This window comes from Sorex fumeus, unplaced genomic scaffold (genome assembly GCF_029834395.1).
Source record: "Sorex fumeus unplaced genomic scaffold, SorFum_2.1 ptg000010l, whole genome shotgun sequence".
In the NCBI taxonomy this organism is placed as follows: domain Eukaryota; kingdom Metazoa; phylum Chordata; class Mammalia; order Eulipotyphla; family Soricidae; genus Sorex; species Sorex fumeus.
Window position 1 is genome coordinate 31,238,065 of NW_026606067.1, and position 15,810 is coordinate 31,253,874.

Genomic DNA, 15,810 nt, shown 5'->3' on the forward strand with positions numbered 1-15,810 from the left:
TGGGTAAAACTTGTTCTTTGTTGTAGGTTAGTTAAAGACTACAGAGGCTGTAGGAGAAAGCAAATTCAGAAGAGGAAACCATGGAAAGGTGAATGAAAGTGATGATATTTGAGATTCGGGAAAGCTAGGGAGCAGACAAGAATCATTACATGAGAGGAGAGCAAGGCATTATCTCAGCATAGCGAGCCTTCTGTTTCACAGTCAATCATCATTGCCCTCAGCCTCTCTGCAGCATACCCTTACCTAGACTCCAAATGCCCTCCATATCATTATTTCCCTGGTACTTTTGCTCTACAGAACTTCTCTATACCTACTCTGTAATTTCCAGGTGTATTTCGAAGACTCCTGAAATGCCATCTATTTCACAAATACTTCGAAAACCAAGAGATAGGATTTATTACATGTCTATTTTAGCAATTTTGACTAATACTAATTTGACAAAAAATATATGGACAATTCTAGCTGCTTTAAAGAAATCCATTTGATAGCCACAAGGTAATGAGGACAACTTTGGACTTATTAAAGGCATTTTCCAAATAAGTCTTTGAAAAATCAGTTTTTTCATATGTAAATTATGGGATTTGTCAACTTGCGATCTGGGAAATATTTTCTGCCACTCTTCAGTGGACAGTTTTAAGTTTAATGTTCTCCTCACTGATACGGTTAATTAAGAATTGACAGTAATTCTGAGCTTTAGTGCATTTTGCTCCTCAGGGAATAGGCAATCCCAGGAAACTTGAGGTTTCATTTCTCTGAGTTATTAAGAAAATGGTTTGCATGGTTTAATGTAGTAGATTCTGACCAGTATAAAAGCAATCTAATTTTGAATCGTTTTTCCTTTCTGGAACTTAAATCACTTAATGGTCATGCCCAGTATTTTCAGATTTTTGTTACACTGTTACACTGTGAAGTGTTTAAAGACAAATATTTATGATACCAAATTATAGTCAATTTTTATTGCTTTTTTTATTGTGGATCTTAAACAAATTTTTGCTCTTCCAGTTTACAAAATCTATAAGAAAACTCTTTTCAGCATGAACAAACTGGTAATCTATCTTGACATCAAAAATTTATTTCCAATGCATTTTACTCATGCTGAGAACCACTTCTTATCTTTTGAACTTTTGAACTCTCAGGATGAGAGTGTATCAGGATGAGCAAAAATGAACATGGGTTTGCTTTCAGCGCACTAGAATACCACATGTAAAATAAGACAAATATAAACTCAAGACATAGCCATACTCACAAGTCAATTATGTGAAAACAGAATAATATTTGTATTGGACTTCTGGCATATTATATATAATACTGAAATTAATTTTGAAATGGAGAACATAATAGAAGCCTTTCAAAGGTATGCTTTACATCCCTTTAAAGCAAATCTTGCTCAAATTTAACTGACAGTAGAAAGTCAGGGCTAAGAAATGATTCAGTCAGCATCCTTCTTCTTTCATAAATCTATTTACAGTAGAAACCCCATTAACATTTTAATTGTTTCACCACTAAAGTTGCTCTCAGTGCCACCTTTAAAGGGCTCAAGTTCATTAAAATTTAAGGGAGCAGGGAGTTCATAGTCTACTCTAATGACTTGGTGATGGTTGTAAAAACTCTAAATGTATTTTTGGCTCACTGAGCAACTTAGGGATTCTTCAGTGGCTAGGTCTGCTCTGTTGTTGTGTTTTGCCAATTCTCTTCAGAAAACTCTTTTCTTGCTTTGAATCCACGGGTCTTCTGATGTCATGTGGAGTATTTTCTGGCAACTTTTATTTGGTTGTTTAGTTAATTCTACAGTCACATTTGAATTCCATTGAATGTAAGTATTACCTGATAATTGTTTGCTGAATTAAAACTAGTCACTGCTAATCTACCTTCAACCTATATTTCCATACTCCTCAGTAAAAATCTACGTCAGATTTAAATTATTTGTAAGCATTGGGGTTCTTGTTCTGAGTGTGCTCTTCTGATTGGCTGGATGGGACTGTAACCTTTTGGGTGTCAAATTATTTTGTCTGGCATTTGTTTTCATCTTACAAGCCTCTGCCAATTATATTTATTTTTTTTGAAGTAAGAAATTTGCCCTTTTTTATTTATTTTATTTTTTGCCTTAAATTTTTATTAGTGAAACACCATGAGGTACAGTTATAGACTTACAAATTTTTGGGTTTCAATTATACAATGATCGAATACCCATCCCTCCAACAATGCCCATTCTCCACCACCACTGATCCCAGTATCCCTCTCACGCCCCATCCCCCCATCTGACCCTACTTCTGTGGCAGGGCATTCCCTTTTGTTATCTCTCTCCTCTTGAGTGCTGTGGTTTGCAAAAGAGACATTGAGTAGCAATCATGTTCGGTCTATAGTCTACTCTCATCACGCATCTCCCATCCTGAGAGGAACCTTCCAAGACCCTTTATTTGGTCTTCCCTTCTCTAGGCATTTTTTTAAAATGTAGTAGTACTGCTACTTATTCAGCCACTGATTAAGCTGATTGAATTGGGCATGGAGATTTAGTCCTAGTATCCATATACCTGGACCTTGCTTGTGGAAGCTCTTGATCTCCAGGATTCCATCTGCAGTAGGTGGGGAGACTGCACCTGCTCCATCAAGGGTGCCCTGGTGAAATTGGCTCGGTATGGGGCCTGGAGAGATCTCTGGCTCTGTGGTGCCCTCCAGGGCTTGTTGCTGTGTGTCTGGACCTGGGTTGTTGGTAAACTGAGGGTTCCTGGAGGATGATTGTGGGGGTGACAATGGGTGACAGACCAACGAGTGGGTGGGGAGCTGGGGAGGGTTAGCCTGGCACCTCTGCTCCCATGCAGCATGGAGATTTAGTCCTAGTAACCGTATACCTCGGCCTTGCTTGAGGAAGCTCTTGATTGCTGGGCATCTATCTGGGGTAGGCAGGAAGACTGCACCTGCTCCATCTGGGGTGCCCCGGTGAAATTGGCTCAGTGTGGGGCCCGGAGAGATCTCTGGCTCGGTGGTGTCTTCTGGGACTCGCTGCTGTATCTCTGGCTTTTGATCTCTTCAGAGATTTATTTATGGGTCTCTGAAGCAAGGTTAGTAATAGAATTTACAGGGTGGCTCTGGAGTTCGTGGGGGTGATTGCCACTGCTTCCATGTGTATTGGGAAGTGGGGGGAGATAGCTCACCCCAACTCCATGAAATCCTGGAGATTTTAGTCACAAAACCTACATAGCCAATTTTCAGCAGATTATATCTTGGTGAGGTCTGTCCTGTCCTGAAGTGGTGGAGTGAGGCTGTGGGTATCACAGCGATTTTGGATTGTGGAAGCAAGCAGCTGCTGGAGACTCTGCTTGGGCAGGCACAGGCCAACCCTCCCCCCTCTGATTTACCCTAGTCTGTTCAGCCATGTGCGGGTCTGGGATAGTTGTGGCTTTTGGTCTCTTTTGAGATTTATCTATGGGTCTCTGAGATAAGGCCAATGAATGAGCTTGTATACCTGAGCCCGAGGTGGTTTGTGGGCATGGCTCCCACATACCTAACTTTTGGCCATTTCTTGGTAAACTTGGTCCCAAGTTGTTGGGGTCTGGCCAAAGGCACAGTGGTAATTTTGGGGTGTCAGGAAGCCTGAAGGCACCATCAGGCTGCTAATGCACTCGTCCCGCAGGTACAGGTTGACCTGTTGGTGACATCATACCCCATTGTCTGATAAACATTTTTGTATGTTCAGGACACTGGTTCTGGGATACATATACTTCAAGTTATAGCCAGCCTTAAAATATTTCTCTAATATGACTTATTGTATATAATAATTCAACAATTTATCACTGAATTTATCTCCTAGGTAACTGCATGTTACCTAAGAAAACAGTTTATGTTTGTTTGGCGCCTTGTCTATGTTAAATCCTCCTTGATAGATATAGTTAAAGGATTTTTATTTCTTGAGAGTATTTCTGGTTGATAATGAAAAACAATTATTTTTTGATTTTATAGAGAAAATCTTTTATTTTATATGGGAAGGGCTGGAGCGATAGCACAGCAGTAGGGCGTTTGCCTTTCACGCAGCCTGCCTGGCTGAGCCGGGTTCGATTCCTCTGCCCCTCTCGGAGAGTCCGGCAAGCTACAGAGATTATCTCACCCTCCGCCCCTCTTGGAGAGCCCGGCAAGCTACCAAGAATATCTTGCCCACACGTCAAAGCCTGGCAAGCTACCCATGATGTATTCGATATGCCAAACACAGTAACAACAAGTCTCAAAATGGAGATGTTACTGGGCCCGCTTGAGCAAATCAATGAACAGTGGGAGGATAGTTTTTTTTTTGTTGTTGTTTGTTTTTTATATGGGAAAACTAAGATGGAGAGAGGGAAAGACCAACTAAAATGATCTGAAAGCTCTATATTAATAAAGTACATTAAAGCTAGGAAGAAAGGCTAGAGAAAGGCTCAGTTGCTTTGCATATATGAGGCTTTCAAAAAATAACTGAATAGCACAGCGGGTAGGGCGTTTGCCTTGCACGCAGCCAACATGGCCGACCCAAGTTCGATTCCTCCGCCCCTCTCGGAGAGCCCGGCAAGCTACCGAGAGTATTTGATATGCCAGACACAGTAACAACAAAGTCTCCAATGGAGACGTTACTGGGCCCGCTCAAGCAAATCGATGATCAACGGGAGGGCCTTTACTTCGAGAATAAATGAATGAATAACTAAAACTTAGGAGTGCTCATGGATATGACACTGTAAATTGTTATTTGGGGTGCTAATAATTTATTCTTGATTTAGAGATGGTGATGATAGATAACAGATGTAGGATAACAATGGGTTTGTCCTTTCAGCCTTGCCACAGGGAACTTAGTTTACCTTAAAGCAATGTCCTTTCTGTATGGACACAGGAAGACAGTTAATTTTATGCTTTGTATCTTGGGAGTTTATTGACTCCAATAATATTTCTCCTGCGAATTTGCTCTTGACTCAGTTGCCCTTAATTCCTCGCACCCCAAAGCAGGATCCCAGGCAAGGGACTGAATGGACCCAGGGCAAGCTGTGAGCTACCCTGGCATCAAAATGGGCCAGGCCAAAGTGACACAATACTCAACTATAAGTTGAGAGCATGATCATAGACAAACACTGTCATGATCTAAAAGTAACGATGAGACTAGGACCCTGCTGGGGTTAGGAAGACTAACCTGGCCTGAGGACTGTGGTAAGACGTCCTCAGGAAGAACCAAACTTTAAGTTGATATATCGCTTACTGTGCTCATACAGAATGACATTGCTAGAAATATTAGAAGTATATTTACTACAGCTATTTAAGTGGATTAGTAGCTGAGGAAAGAGGAAAGCAACATACCCTGAATGAGATTCTGCCCTTAAGCGGATCTCCTAGTAATCCAGAGTAATCTCTTAAAATGAGAATTTATCCTTGAGATAATCTCTTAGAGAAGTGGTCTTACCTCTGGTCTTGCCTCTCTTTGTTGATTTGTTAATGTTCAACCCACCTTTGTCACCACCCTAAGTGTTATTCGTCGAGCAGGGCCCAGTAACGTCTCTTTCATCCTAGCCCTAAGATTATATTCAAGGCTCTTTAGGAGAATAAGACCCATCATTGTTACTGGTATTTGGCATATTTGGTACGCCACGGGGAGTTTGCCAGACTCTGCCCTGTGGGCAGGCTACATTCGATAGCCTGCAAGTTTGTCCAAAGTAGGAATGAGATAATAAGATGTCATAAAAACATCTTATCAGGGCATCTTTTTATGACATCTTTTTATGACATCTTATCAGGACATCTTTTTATGACACCACCCTAAGTGATTGCTATATAAACGAAGACTCTAAGAGCGAAGGAAGGAGATTCGGAATCCAGAAGCAGATTCAGAGTCCAGGGGTAGAGTCAGAATCCAGAGCAAAGGACTCCAGAGAGAGAAGCAGAAGCAGTCCAGAGAGAGTGATTGAAGAGACCAGAGGAGAGACTACAGAGACTTAATCACTTAATCACTTAACTTCCCGTTAATCATCGATTTGCTCGAGCAGGTGCCAGTAATGTCTCCACTCCATTTGTCCCTGTCGTGTGCTAGTGTAGCCCAATGGCGTCTGTTCACTCTAGGAACATGAAGAGCCTCAAACCGATCGTTCATGATCTTGATGAAGAAGTCTGACCATCTGGTAGGTGGGCGGCCACGCGGTCTTTTGACATCCCGTGGAATCCAGTAAGGAACAGCTCTAGTCCAGTGGTCGTCTTTAAATCTCATTACGTGATCAGTCCATCTGATTTTTGACACCTTGGCAAATGAGACAGCGTCCCTGATTCTTGATTGTCGACGGATGCCGGAACTCCGGATTCTTTTTCTCATTTGAGTGAAACGTGATATACCAAGCATAGCTCTTTCTATTCTTCTTTGGGAGACCTGAATAGCGTTCTCATCCTGTTTGTGTAGGGCCCAGGTCTCTGAGGCATATGTTAATGCAGGAAGAACAGTGGAATCAAAGAGATGTGCCTGGAGTTAGAAGTTCTTCATCCTCTTAGCTATTTCTTTGATGTTCTTGAAGGTGTTCCAAGCCGCTCTCTCCCTCCTGCGCAGCTCGGGTGCCAGGTCATTTGTCATGTTGACTTCTCGACCTAGGTACACATAGCTGTTGCATTCAGAGATGGTCGTTTCGTTGAGAGTGAATGGGGTGTCAGGAACGAGGTTGTTTCTCATAAACATTGTCTTTGTAAGATTCAGCTGTAGTCCGACCTTTCCACACTCACGGTCAAAGTCAGCCAGCATTTGTGCCGCTTGGCTGATGTTTGGTGTTATTAAAACAATGTCATCAGCAAAGCGGAGGTGGTGTAGTTGCCAACCATCTATCTTCACTCCCATTCCTTCCCATTCCAGTTGTTGCATGATGTTCTCCAGGGTGGCACTGAAGAGTTTCGTTGAAATGGTATCACCCTGCTGAACCCCTCTCTTGACATCAATGATTACTTCTTTATAGAATGGTGAGATCCTGGTAGTGAATCCGCAATACAGCTCATGGAGGATCTTGATGTGTTGGGCTTGAATGCCATGATTGACTAGGGCTTCAATGACCGCTTCTATCTCAACAGAATCAAAGGCCTTCTTTAAATCAATGAACGTTAGACAGAGCGGCTTCTTGAACTCCCGAGAAAACTCAATGAGCTTGGTTATTGTGTGGATATGGTCGATGGTGCTGAATCCTTTGCAGAACCCAGCTTGTTCACCTGGCTGACCTTTATCTAGTGTTCTGCCAATCCTATTTAGGATGACTCAAGTGAACAACTTGTAGATGACAGATAATAGGCAGATCGGGCGATAGTTGCCAATGTCATGGATGTCTCCCTTCTTGAACAGTAGTACGGCCCTGCTGGTTTTCCATTGGGACAGAACCTTGCATTCAGACAGGTAGCGTGTGAAGAGCCGAGCCAGTGTATTGATGAGTACTGATGGCAGGTTCTTCAGGTGTTCAGGTCTGACCTTGTCTGGGCCAGGTGCTGTTCGTTTCTTTACTGATGAAATGGCGTGTCGGATTTTGGAAGGGAGAACGTTGGGAACGACATATCCATCCTGTGGAATTTGGTATGTCTGCAAGTGGACATTGTTATCGAAGAGATTTGAGTAGAAGTCATGGATAATCTTCTCTATTGCCATGCTGGAGGATGTGATGGATCCATCAGGACATCGGAGGGCAGTTATCTTGGTCTTGTAGTTGGCGAAGGACAGGCAGGCATTACGAATACTTTTCCCGGCTTCTGCCACTTCTACCAGTACTTCTGCTCTTCTCTCTTTGAGGTCTTCCTTGATCGCATCTCTGCACTGCTTTGTGAGCTCGGACATTAGCTTGCGGTTGCCTGAGGTATGCAGCAAACCACGTTGGCGAATTAGCTCAAGAGTTTTCGAAGACAGGCATTTGTTTGTGGCTATCTCTCTCTTGGCGTTCCTCGCACAATCATGAAGGTGCTGAACCAGTTGATTGTATTCCTCGTCAATGTTGTCAACAATGGCATCTTCCCATGTTGCCGCAATAGTACCAAAGAGTTCCCAGTTGGTGGTCATTCTGGGAGTTCTCTTTTTAAACTTTGCAGCCCTTTATCCCCGCTCTGTGAAGTAGAATTTTGCACAAAGGAGACGGTGGTCCAATCCCATTTGGAATTTTGGGACAACAGCGACATCGGTCAGGCAAAACCATCAATTGAATATGATGTGGTCTATTTTGTTGTGGAATCGTCCACCAGGAGACTCCCATGTCCAGCGTTTAGATTCTGCCTTCTCGAACTGTGAGTTACCATGGATGGTCTTGGTCGACATGATGAACTCAGACAGTCTCTCACCCTGTTTGTTCCATTCTAGGCCATGAATCCCGATGTGAAGTTCTTCAGCTGATCTTCTCGGTCCTATCTTGGCATTAAAATCACGCACAGTGATCTTGTAGAAGGTGTGGTCTTCTTTATAGAAATTTTCCAGCTCCATGTAGAACTTCTCCATTTCTCTTGCATCATAGTGAGATGTTGATGCGTAGACAAGGAAGATAGAAACTGCAGGCAGTGAGTCACATCTATTCAAATGTAAACGTCTGATTTGGATTGTTAGGCTTTTGAATGAATCAATGCTCATGGCCAAGTTTGTGTTGACAAGGACACTGACGCTTCCGACACCTCTTTTATCGCATGTTCCGAGGAACAAGTCTTTCCTGTGTCGAAAACAGAATGGTAAGATTCGTGCCTTCTTGTCTTGGTCAGGCCAATGATGTCGTACTTGATCATTCGTGCTTGTACCATCAGGTCCTCGATGGATGCATCTGATGCTAGCGTACGTGCATTGAAAATACAGACGATCATTTTTGTCTTCCTTCGTTGTGGCAGCCTAGTTCAATCTTGAGATTTTATCAGCCTCTCCTTTCTCATCCTTCTCAGTGCTGCCATGTCGGTGAAGCCTTCAGGATCAGGTGAATGAGACCAGTTGTAATTATTGGTTTTGGCAAATCGAGTACACAATGGATAGCTTGCCAGGCTCTGCCGTGTGGGCGGAATACTCTCGGTAGCTTGCCAGTCTTTCCGAGAGGGATAGAGGCTTTTGGGGCCACCTCTAATCGCCCTGGTAGGTATTACCATATTTGAACCCTATCACATATGGCACGGCAATTCCGGAAGATGGGTATTTAGTGTCTTATGATGTGTCGTGCATTGGAAGAGACCAGAGGAGCAACTATAGAGACAGAGTCAAAAATAGAGAGACAGACAGAAGAGAGCACAGCAGCACGCACAGAAGCAAAACACAAAGGAGGAGCCATCCCAATCCATACACAGCAGGTCGAGAGCACTGAATGCAGGCAGCGAGAGAGGGCTGCCCCGAGAGCTCACCACCAACAAATCATCATCTTTGCATCCCTCCCCCGTGTGCCTAAGATAGTTTTTACAGCTGGCGTCCCTGGGTGGGCTTAGCACCAAATCTGCCCACCCAAGCAGCAGAAGGTGATTGATCTTCTCCAAATCCTTGCTGGTTCCCTGACTGGCCATAGACACCGTAAGGCACCACTTGCCACCCATTTGCTAATATACTGTCCGTACTGTTGTGGGTTCACATACACTTGGCTCCACTGGCCCTACTGACTATAGTCAACCTGTTGGAAGTTTCTAGTCATATCAGGAGATTCTTTACCCCAATAGCATTTAACAACATGTCCTTCAGGGGTGGTACCATTCTTCGACACAGTGGCATGGGTGGCGCTCTCATGGGTTGAACATCTGACAGATGAATAGCCCTTCTCTGGAAAAACTTGGATTTCCATAATCTGCCCAAACAGTGAGAACGTCTTCTCAAAAACTGACCCGGAAGCAATTCCTCCACAGTACACGGTGCAGTTTGTGGGACTTGACTGGTTTACTACATCTTCAAATCTCAACTACTTCATGTTATTTTCTTGTGTGCTTTTTGGCTCGGGCAGCTTGTTTATGGCCCAGTTGGTTCTGACCTGCTGGCCGCCCAGCCACTGGCCTCCCATGTGCACAATGGCATTTTCTGCATCCATTTTGTTATAAAAAGACATGAAACCATAGCCTTTGGACTTTCCAGTCGTCATGTCTTTGACTACTCGAGCATCCGATATTTTACCAAAAGGGGAAAATGCTGATCTGATATCTTCTGTTGTGATTTCTGGACTCCTATCCCCAACAAACCCATGGAAGTTATTGGAAGTATCTTTTTTTCTGGTTACTTGGTGTTGTTGCCCAGTTGACTTTGAATTCCTTTCCCAATTTTTTTCTCCTATTCATAGCAGCAAATGCAGCAACTGTATCTCTGTGTTCATAAAATTCCACAAAGCAATATGGGTCGTTGCTTGTATGCTCTGTTATCGTTTTACAGCTTTTACAGGGCCCAATCTGACAGAATAACTGAAGGATGAGGACTTTGGTCACATCTCTTGAGAGGTTACCTTCATATAGAGTCCGGGGCTGCCCGTCGTCTTCCATCATGGTGGGTGTGACGGAGTGATCCAGGGATCAGGGGGAGGGAAGGGCTAGGGAGGGGAGGGGGCAAGAAGTAAGGGGAAGGGGGCTCCGGGTGCCGGCCGGGCACCCCGGGCAGAGGCACTGAACCCTGCGCTAGGTCGTTCTCCCCACAGCCTGCTTTGAATGCAGGATGCAGGTTATATAAAAATAGTAATAACTGGGAGCAAGTGTTTATTTTTTCCTTTTTATCACATGATCTCTGGACATTTAAGTATCTAATGAGTGAGGTGAACTGGTTGTCAGTTACTGAAGACACCTTTGGATTTTGCTTATATTGTGTGTTAGATTTTTAAGTATATTTTTACTCATAGATTTTGGTTAATAACCAATAATCATCAAAGTAAAGTTTAAGGACTGGAGCAATAGCACAGCGGGTAGGGTGTTTGCCTTGCACGCGGCTGACTGAGGTTCGATTCCCAGCATCCCATATGGTCCCCCGAGCACCGCCAGGAGTGATTCCCGAGTGCAAAGCCAGGAGTAACCCCTGAGCATCGCCGGGTGTGACCCAAAAAAAGAAAAAAAAAGTAAAGTTTAAGGTATCATTTGGTGGACTGAGAGATGGCTCATCTAGAGTGCATGCTTTGCATGTTGCAATCCTGGGTTTGATTCCTGGTACCACATGATCCCCTGAGCCAGAAGTAGTCTTCCAGCACAGTTGAGGGTGCACTCCCTCCGAACAGATGCCAATATGGTTTTGTAAGGGCTAAATTTGCTCTGGAGGCTACCAAAATTCCTCGTTAGTAGTGAATGTTTTACCAATATTTTTTCCGCCACAAAAGCTATTTATGTTAGTAATATTTTGTTCAGCATGCAATCTGACATTTTTATTATTGTACAGTTATTAAATTATTTATTCTTCAGAAATTTGTACCCTACACTGAAAATATGTGAGTTCATGTTCAAGTTAAAAATAGCCATTTAAATACCCTGTTTATAGTCCTGAAATCCAAAAAGCTTAAAAGATATTAGCATTTCCTTTCTGTTGTTATTATTTGTCACAAATTTATTTGGTGGAAAAATCTAAACTGAGGTGACATAAGTCTGAGAGTAAAATTAAATTTAGTTAATATTAGTATTTTTGTGTTTAAAAATACTAATGTATTTATTAATCACTGTCACTGTCCTCCCATTGTTCATCGTTTTGCTCGAGCGGGCCCAGTAATGTCTCCATTATGACACTTGTTACTGTGTTTGGCATATCACTGGTATCTTGCCAGGCTTTGCCATGCGGGCGAGATATTCTCGGTAGGTTGCCGGGCTCTCTGAGAGGGGTGGAGGAATCGAACTCGGGTCAGCCATGGTCAGCCATGTTGGCTGCGTGCAAGGCAAATTCACTACCTGTTGTGCTATCGCTCCAGCCCGTATCTATTAATATATGTATATATAAAACAATATATACATATATTAGTATGTATATACATATTAATATACACTACTATATATAAATGTATATATACAATATATATTGCAATAGAAAAACCTTATGCAATATTTTTATTTGTATTCTAGGTGTTAGTTGATCTGAAGTAAGGAAGACTTTTTTTTTTTTGGCTTCTTGGGTCACATCTGGCAATGCTTAGGGGTTGCTCCTGGCTTTGCACTCAGTAATGACTCCTGGCTGTGCTCAGGGGACCTTATGGGATGCTGGGGAACAAACCCAGGTTGGCCGCATGCAAGGCAAATGCCCTACCCCTTGCAGTCTGCAAGGAAGACATCTTAGTTTGTTCTAAAAAACCCAACATTGTTACAATATTAAAGAATTAAGCTTATTAAATTCCAGCTATATGACATCAAAAGTGAAGAATATAGGGATTATAGTTATTAGACTTTACCATTTAAATAATTCTCATATTATGAATAAAAATATAGATATTAGATAAGACTGTCACTGTCTTCCCATTGTTCATCGACTTACTCAAGCGGGCCCAGTAATGTCTCCATTTTGAGATTCGTTACTGTGTTTGGCATATTGAATATGTCACAGGTAGCTTGCCAAGCTTGCTCTCAGTAGCTTGCTGGGCTCTCTGAGAGGGGCAGAGAAATCGAACCCGGCTCCACTGGGCTGGCTGTACACAAGGCAAATGCCCTACCACTGTGCTATCGCTCCAGCCCTATTAGAGTAATACATAAATTGTTTAATGTAGAAAAGTTAATTCTGTTGTCATTTATTAACCACATTCCTTCTCTGTATAAAAATTAGAATCAATTTTAGGCAAGGCAACATGGCAAAGGATTTCTGTTTTCTTTCATTTTATCCCATAGGAACAACAAACATTGTTCAATAATAAGCAAATTGTACAGTAGAACTATGTTTCTGATGTTGAAAAATCATTATTTAGGCATACCTGTTGGGTTGGAGCAATACCACAGTGGGTAAGGTGTTTGCCTTGAACGCAGCCAACTGCACCGACCCACGTTTGATTCCTCTGCCTTTGATTCCTCCGTCCCTCTTGGAGAGCCGGGTAAGCTACTGAGAGGATCTTGCCTGCACGGCAAAGTCTGGCAAGCTACTCATGACGTATTTGATATACCAAACACAACAAGTATGCCGAACAGTAACAACAAGTCTAACAATGTTGTTACTGGGCCCACTCGAGCAAATCGACGAACAACGGGAGGACAGTGACAGCGACAGTGACAGGCATAGCCATTAGGAAAACACACACATGACCATTCTTGTAGCTTAGTATTTTGTTCATTTCAATCTCACTCTCTGGACAGTAAGGATAAAATTCCATTGGCTGTACTCTTAGTTATTTATGATTAATTTGAGAGAGTTCGTGGTTTTTTGAAGGGAAGCAGTATATGCTAATCTAAGATTCAGTGTTAATGGAAGTAATCTTTGAAGGTATTCTGCTTTCCTTTGCCTCACACACTTTCATTTTTTCTTTTTGAAATTTTAATTTTGTTCTGTGAAGCACCTATTTTGACCCCAACAGCACTTACATTTTTTTCAGACTGTACTTGTGTTACAACTATAACTATGTAGACTTGGATAAGCAATTAGGTTCCAAGGAGAGTCACCTGAAATGACTAACTCACGTTGTTGTACTCTTTGCATTTCCTATTAAATATGCTTATAATATTCTCTTTCTGACATGGAATTTGCATGACCACACTTTGAATTATTAATGATCTCCCCAAGGCTTTGCTTCTTGCTGTGACTGCTTCAGTTATTTCCAAATGTATGTTCTTCATCTGTTGGCTCAGGTGGGCATTTATCCTTCTGGCATAACTCTAACATAACTGGGAGGTGGCATGTTTTGAAGGGAATATGGGTTCTTCTAAAGTGGGTTGTATTCCACTGAGAGAGAATTCTGCTCCCAATGGAGGCAGACACTTGAAGAGAGCACTACAGGTCTGTTCTGGGAAGAAAAGTTAATTCTAAAGGATACCAGAAGAAATCCAGGAAAGGCACTTTACATCTGACAGACTGACCATGGCTGAACTTGGGGATGGAGGGTTACACTTGGGCAGGGTTGAAAGCGAGGGTTTCTGACTCTGTTCAGTGTGGCAATACGAGATAGTAGGGCTTTTGACCTACAGACAAATTAAATGCCACCTGTCAAAAATTGAGCTTTATGGATGAATCTTTACAGTTGTGTGAGATAGAAATAAATTTGTGAGGAAACTGCTGGGAAAGTAAAATCTGAATTAAAATGAGTTATCACTTGAAGGAAAGATAAATGCCTACTCTGAACTTGAGGCTAGCAGTGAATCTATTACACTACTGCATCGTCACTGTCTGTTTCATTGTGTACTTCATTTGCCTACAAAATAAACCTTTCTTTCTCTTGAAAGCCATCTTTAAAGTTTCACATGTTAGCAAAAATATTGGAAACAGCCTAACAATAAAGTAACAGTTAGGTAAATTATAGTATATCTTTACAGTAGAACATTTATGCAGCTATTAAAAACAATGTTTACAAGGAATTGTAATGCTCTATAAGATGCTTATAATAAATAAAAAAAAGCAGGATATAAATGTCTGTAACAGCTTGATTTTTATGTGTAAATGTATAAATATAAAGACGAGCGAAAGGAGGAAAATGCATCAACATGTTTTAATAGTGTTTATCCCTTGGTGGTGAATTATGGATAATTTTTATTCTCCCATCTACAGTTCTTCATTTTTGCCAGTATTTCTGTAATGAACATTTATTGCCTTTTCTTTAGAAAAATGCTTATTTTGTTTTAAAATAGTTTTCTGAACCAAAATACATTATTGAACAGAACGACTGAGAGACAACTTTATGAGATTGTTGAGAGCTCAGGCATCACTAAACTTTATTTCTAATAAAAATATTTATGATTCCTTTGAATTTTAGAAAAAAATTGTTATTATGTCCTAAGCAGCTTTTTTTTGGTAATTGTTAAAATTAAAAAAAAAAGTATAGAGGCAATTTTCACCGTGTATAGGGTCTCAAAGCATCCCAGAGCAGAGGGAGGAGTCAATTGTGAGCATGGACTCTAGTCTTGTAACCTAGAGCCAAATTTAACGATATTGTATATTCAGATTTAAGAAGGCCATGGACATCGTTTCTTTTGATTTATACTTAATAATTTAGAATTGCAATCTTCTGTTTAGTTTACTACATGTTTTGCATACTATAAATTACTAACGATATTACCTAGTTTATCATTTTTTTTTAAACTATTTAAGAGTGCTATTGACCTGATTTTTTTAAAGGTATTGGTTCAAGTTACTTAGAAATAGGAATATTTTCTTAGAATTCAATTATTTGACAGTCTATATACTTGGAAAATAATTGAGTTTCAGGAAGTAACAATTCCAACATAAATAACAAATGCTATCATTTGTTGGTTACATGTTATTGTTTTTTTTTAAATTAAAAAAATTTTATTAGTGAATCACTGTAGGGTACAGTTACAAACTTTTGTGCTTGCATTTTAGTCATAAAATGGTCGATTACACATCCCTCCACCAGTGCCCATTTTCCACCACCAATGGCCCCAGCATCCCTCCCACCACCCCCACCCTGTCTCCTTCACCCCACCCCGCCTCTGTGGCAGGGCATACCAGGAGGATTACTCCGCAGCTTAGAAGCCGGTCGGTCTCACATGCTGGTGAAACAGCTCAGATAGAGAAGGGACCACCAAGTAAAGGGTGCTAGGCGGGCCCGCTAGATGTGGGCTGAAAGTAGACTATAGACTGAACATGATGGCCACTTAATAACTCTACTGCAAGCCACAACATGTTACTGTTTTAATTCCCCCTGTGGGTACTCTGTTCTCATTTTATTTTTAGTCATATGAGAACCCAATGCAATTGTTACTGTTATTTATAGTTACAAATAAGAAAACTCAGACATTGAAAAG

At 41.5% G+C, this 15,810-nt stretch overlaps 1 protein-coding gene and 1 pseudogene across 1 annotated transcript in view; one reads left to right on the forward strand and one right to left on the reverse strand.

The window, feature by feature from the left end:
* Nucleotides 1-15,810, forward strand: part of LOC130019997 (EGF-like and EMI domain-containing protein 1) — a 745,638-nt gene that overhangs the window by 11,709 nt on the left and 718,119 nt on the right. The gene's annotated exons all lie outside the window — the stretch shown is intronic.
* Nucleotides 9,520-10,431, reverse strand: LOC130019996 (nucleolysin TIAR-like; annotated as a pseudogene).